Below are 6,000 nucleotides of genomic sequence, written 5' to 3'. Positions count from 1 at the left end.
CCCTTTATATTGTAAAGCTCTGAGCAAACTGTTGGCGCTATATAAATCCTGTATAATAATAATACTAATAATAAATGAAAACCTTTTCATACTAATAGTATCATCATATATCCTGACTTAGCACAGCCCACAAAGACAGTTTACACACTTTAAGAGCAGAGCTACATTTATTTTTCATTAATGCATCAGTTTTATCAGTAATCATGTTTTATTACCTGCCCCCTCGATCCTATCCCCTCACAACTCCTACGACCTTCCTCCTCCTCCATCCTACGCTCCCTCACCCACATCTTCAATCTCTCCCTCTCCTCAGGCACGTTCCCCTCCCCTCTGAAACATGCACACATCACCCCCATACTTAAAAAGCCCTCCCTGGACCCCAATGACCCGAACAACCTCAGACCCATCTCCCTGCTCCCATTTACATCTAAACTCCTCGAGCGCCTCGTCTACACCCGCCTATGCTCTCACCTCAACGACAAGAACCTCCTCGATCCCCTACAGTCCGGCTTCCGTCCCCTACACTCCACCGAAACTGCCTTACTCAAACTCTCCAACGACCTGCTAACCGCCAAAGCTAATGGCCACTATTCAGTGCTCCTACTCCTTGACCTCTCTGCGGCCTTCGACACAGTCGACCACCCCCTCCTCCTCAAAAAACTACACTCCCTCGGCCTCAGAGATTCTGCTCTCTCCTGGCTCTCATCCTACCTGTCACAACGCTCCTTCAACGTTACCTATAATGCTACCACCTCCCCCTCACTCCCCCTCTCTGTTGGGGTCCCTCAAGGCTCTGTCCTCGGGCCTCTTCTCTTCTCCATCTATACCTCCTCCCTTGGCCAACTCATACACTCTCACGGCTTCAACTACCACCTCTATGCCGACGACACACAAATCTATCTCTCAACCCCCCACCTCACCCCCTTGGTCTCAGCCCGAATCACACACCTACTGAGCGCCATATCAGACTGGATGTCGCTCCACTTCCTTAAATTGAACCTCTCCAAAACCGAGTTTCTTGTCTTCCCCCCAGCCCGGACACCACCCCCCATTGATTTCTCCGTCACATCCAACAACGCTACCATCAAACCCGCCCTGCAGGCCAGAGTACTGGGTGTCATTCTGGACTCCAACCTATCCTTCCAGCCCCAAGTCCAATCTTTAACAAACTCGTGCAGACTCCACCTCCGCAACATCGCCAAAATCCGCACGTTCCTAACCCCAGAAACCACTAAACAGCTCATCCACTCCCTCATCATATCACGACTCGACTACTGCAACTCCCTCCTCACTGGCCTGCCCCGCCGCTGGCTATCCCCTCTTCAGTCCATCCTGAACACGGCTGCCAGACTCATTCACCTTTCCAACCGCTCTGTCTCCGCCACCCCCCTCTGCCAATCCCTCCACTGGCTTCCGATTGCGCAACGGATCAAATTCAAAATCCTAACGCTGACGTACAAAGCTGTCCACCATACTGCCCCGTACTACATCTCTGACCTAATATCCAAGTACCGCCCAGCACGCACACTCCGCTCCTCACAAGACCTCCTTCTCTCTAGTTCCCTGGTCTCCTCCTCCCATGCCCGCCTCCAGGACTTCTCCAGGGTGTCACCCATCCTCTGGAACTCCCTGCCCCAACCCATCAGATTATCACCTACTCTCCTCTCCTTTAGGCGCACCCTGAAAACCCATCTCTTCAGGGAAGCCTACCCCACCCCCTGCTAACTTGCCGACCTCCTCCACTCTTCCTACCACTCCATCCCCCACAGCTATCTCCTCCTGTGCCACCACCCCCTCCCTCCTAGATTGTAAGCTCGAAAGAGCAGGGCCCTTGACCCCCTCATGTTTTGCATTGTATTGGTATTGTTCTGTCACATGTTCTGTCTCCCTTTGTAATGTACAGCGCTGAGCGAACTATTGGCGCTTTATAAATACTGTATAATAATAATAATAATATTCTATAAGATTTTTTTTTTTGTTCTATAAGACATTTCAAGCCGGCCTTTTAAAAAAATCAGTAATATATAAATATTTGTCGGTATAAAAACCATATTTAATGAAAAATAGGCAAAAATTGAAAATAAAACAATTTTTTTTATCTTCTGGCTTCTTTTCCCTTTCCTGTTCTATTTTGCTTCTATTTACGTTTACAGGTATTTGTTTTATGAAAATATTTTGTAAATTACCACTGAATTTACTTTTAAAAAATTTTAAAAATACAATGACAGAAAATGTTTTGGTTTTTCTTTTATGCTACGTTAGATAAATCCTATACAATTACTACTGCAAAAAAACACTAAAAAGATGCAGCTGCATTCCCAAAACTGTTCTATCGCAATAATATTTTAAAGCACCTACTATTCAAAACATAAATTTAGGCATTATCTCATGGCTTCCCTATAATATGTTTAGCTTTGTAAAGCATGTCAGTAGCTATTCTGTTTTTGGAGAAGCCTTAGAAAGGAAATGGTTATTTTGCTTTCAGATAATAGTTTAAAAAAATCTTTAAACCTAAGAACAGAAAATGTAATCTTTTGCGGTTTCAAACTCTTAGATGTATTGCCTTCATTATTTTCCTTTTTCGATCTAGGTACATTTTCAGCAAGTACAGAAAAATACCTTTTCATCCTGATAGCAATCCAGTATTCCTTGTAACTTTCTTTGCAGTGAACTGATTCAACTAATTAGATAGATTGCAGTTTATCAGTTATTAGGGTTCATGTACACTGCAGCTGATAAACGCACGTTCAGGAGCTTTTCTGCGTTTTTTTTCAGCAGCCCCTGAACTCTCCCTAATGTTTTCCTATGTGTCCATGTACACTGTCGTTTACAGTCATTTACAGGCAATTGAGTTTACAGTAGTTTTTTTTAACGCAACAAACTTTCTTTCGGGAGTAGATTTTATTAGTGTTTCAAACGCCAAATGCTTGTAAACGTGTAAATGCGGCTAACCGCGTTATAAGCGTTTGCGTGTTGAAGCGTTTTTTAACTGTTGCATATCCAGATGCTGTCCAGAGCCTTTTTTCATCATCAGAAATGCATGCAAAGTGTTTTCCATGTATTCAAATGGACCCGGTACACCAGTGCAGTCAGTTCCAGGTTTTGCGTGAAGGAAAAAATGGTAGAACGTGCCGCACTATGCTCATGATGGGATCCATAGTGAATACAACCAGAAAAGACAGGTCATCTCAACACATACTGCTCTCTCTGCTTCTGCTCTCAAAATGTCTGAGATAGTTAATTTTCTATTGTTTTTCAGTGCATTCTGATCACTTTGGAAGGTTTTCCTTAAAAACACTTCTAAACACAAATGCTCATAAACACGCATAAATGCTCATAAACGCGGTATGCAAATGCGACTAAACAGCCGTTTTTTAGCCTACGTTTTCCAGCAGTCAGTTTCCATCATTCAGAAGTGTTTTCCAAACGTCCCTTGTACATGGAGACTTACACGTAATGGCTGTATTTGTTTTACTTTTACTGGCTAAATATATTTCCTGAAAGTACAGAAAAATATCTGTTGATCCTGATACAAACCCAGTATCCTGGTAACTTCCTGTATACTGAACTGAAATCTCACATAATGTTATCAGCCTTCCAAGGTATCTTCTGTAAACCACACAACCTCTCTCCCTCATGAAATAGAGGACTGGATGAAATGTTTATTGTCCAAATCTGCATTGCATCCTAGAGTGACAACACTTCAATGCACTAAGTGAATGTTGTCACCCTAGGACAGGAAATGTATTACTGGCAGGCTCAGGTAAAATAAAGGAACAACATTTTAAAAGAGAAAAGGAATGCAGCCACTACATATAAAGCATTATATCTATTTTTTTTCTTTGGGTTTAGATACACTTTGAATTTATTGTTTTACTGTTAGGAAGATGAAGTTTTTGAATATTCTGTGTTTAGCTATTAGTGCGGTCTTACTGAGTGAGAGGTGGAGAGTATGAACATAAGAGGTAGTTTTTTTTAACAAAGGAACTCATTTTTTTTCTTAATAGTTTAAAGTCAGCCAGCTGAACCTGCCGAGATTTGAGCCATGTATGGGCAGGCTTAATGGACCCAAATTGACCGATCGATCAACTTGGGTACAACCAGCCTGCCGGATTTCACATGCGATTATTGCTAGCTGCTGTTATAGTTGCTAGAAATATTCACTCGGGTTTATTTACTAAAGCTGGTTCACTCAGAATCTCGTGCACTTCTGCATGGAAACCAATCAGCTTCCAGGTTTTATTGCTAAAGCTTAATTGCACAAGCTGAGGTTAGAAGCTGATTGGTTACCATTCACAGGTGCACCAGATTCTGAGTGAACCAGCTTTAGTAAATAAACCCTTCTGTGTTCTCCGGGTGGGAATGCCCCCACCACTTTGAGAATACAATGAGAATCGAGTGATTTTTCTATCCTGCAAGCCGTAGTTGCAGGAAAGAAATTCGCTCTGTCTCTGGCCAGCCTAAGAAAGCCCATACATTGATCATTTTATTTCGTTCAGCCAGTGGGTTGAACAAAAAAAATTGACCTGATTCCCCCATCCACACATTTGATGTGGGTGGGGGAATCCCTCTCACTGTTGTTTTGTATTCTGACAGTGGGGGAGCCTGTCATCAGAATTCACTGATCAGTGTTGCCAGCTATAGCTTGTGGCACTGATCATTTGTGAAAAACCTGACAGGCTGGTCGTATACAAGTCGATAGATTGACCTGTGTACAACCACCCTGCCCATACATGGATCCTGCTGATCCGGCCAAATTTCAATCCATGTTTGGCCGCCTTAAATAAAAAAGACCTGAATTCTTACTTGAGTCGTGATGTCCTTTGTATATTTCTTTCAGATATGTGCAGTAATTAATTATGGAACAACTCCTGTAATTTTCCTGTAATAAAGACCAGTCGATGCTGCTCTCTCTCCTTGTGCAGGGTGACTGGTCATGTATCCTCCCCTTCCTGTCGTTTTCTCCTGGCAGCCTGTAATTGTAGGACCTACTGGTTCCCTTCCACAGCTCCGCTATCTGCACAAGCTATGTGCCACACAGCGGTGATGCCACCAATCATTTTACAAGGCTTTACATGGCTATACACTGCACACAAAATAGATTGATAGGCTTAGTGATATTTGAGGAATATATTTTAAAGGTATTTAAAAGTTTTTGCACAGAGAATTCAGCTTTAGTAATAAGTAGAGTCAAATTGAAATACCTACCATCTGCCCTAAGGTATTATAACAACATTAATTATCGCTCTTACATGCCAGACTTTAATTTAACTGTCTGGAGTCAAATTTCAAAACACCTATGGGGAAAGCGAGTGCGTGATTCCTATACAGGCAAAGAAAGGTCTTTAAAGCTAAAATACAGTCACAAAAGCTTTCATTTAAATATACTCCTCAATAAACACAAAGGATCAAAATCTACTTTATGTACACCAAATGCATTTCCAAATCTAGTTATAGCATTGTGCTCTCTACACAGAATATGCACAGCAGTGACAACAAAAGAACAAAACTGTGGGAGGGACACAGCAGGCTCCACCCACTACAGGCAACCTGCAGAACACTTCAGAAGTGGGCGGTGACAAGACCAGTCACCCAGCACAAGGAGATCGGTCTTTATTACAGGAAGCTCTGCAAAACAGGGAATGTTTCAGATTGGATTACTGCAGAGATTTGGAATAAATACACATAGTACACCAGGATTCAAGAAGTATACACATGGCACTTGTAATTACACAATATTTGCTTATCCTGGAGTTCAGATTTAACAAAAATCTATAGTGTTAATAATATATTTTCTTATGTTCAGTATTACAAAAAATCTGAAATGTCAAAAATAGATTCTATTTCTTTCAATCAGCTAAATACGAAATATTGCATATGAAAACCATGTATTTACCACTTGTGAGCAGCTGTTGGAGACTATTTTCTGTGATGTCCCTTCTTCAGAGAAACTGTGCTGAAAATAGTCACAGTCTGTGAGAAAGGAAGATAAAAAAAGCC

The sequence above is a fragment of the Staurois parvus genome, unplaced genomic scaffold, assembly GCF_062004578.1.
Source record: "Staurois parvus isolate SC_StPar_1 unplaced genomic scaffold, SC_StPar_1.0 ptg000102l, whole genome shotgun sequence".
NCBI classification, from domain to species: domain Eukaryota; kingdom Metazoa; phylum Chordata; class Amphibia; order Anura; family Ranidae; genus Staurois; species Staurois parvus.
This window is presented reverse-complemented; position numbering follows the sequence as displayed.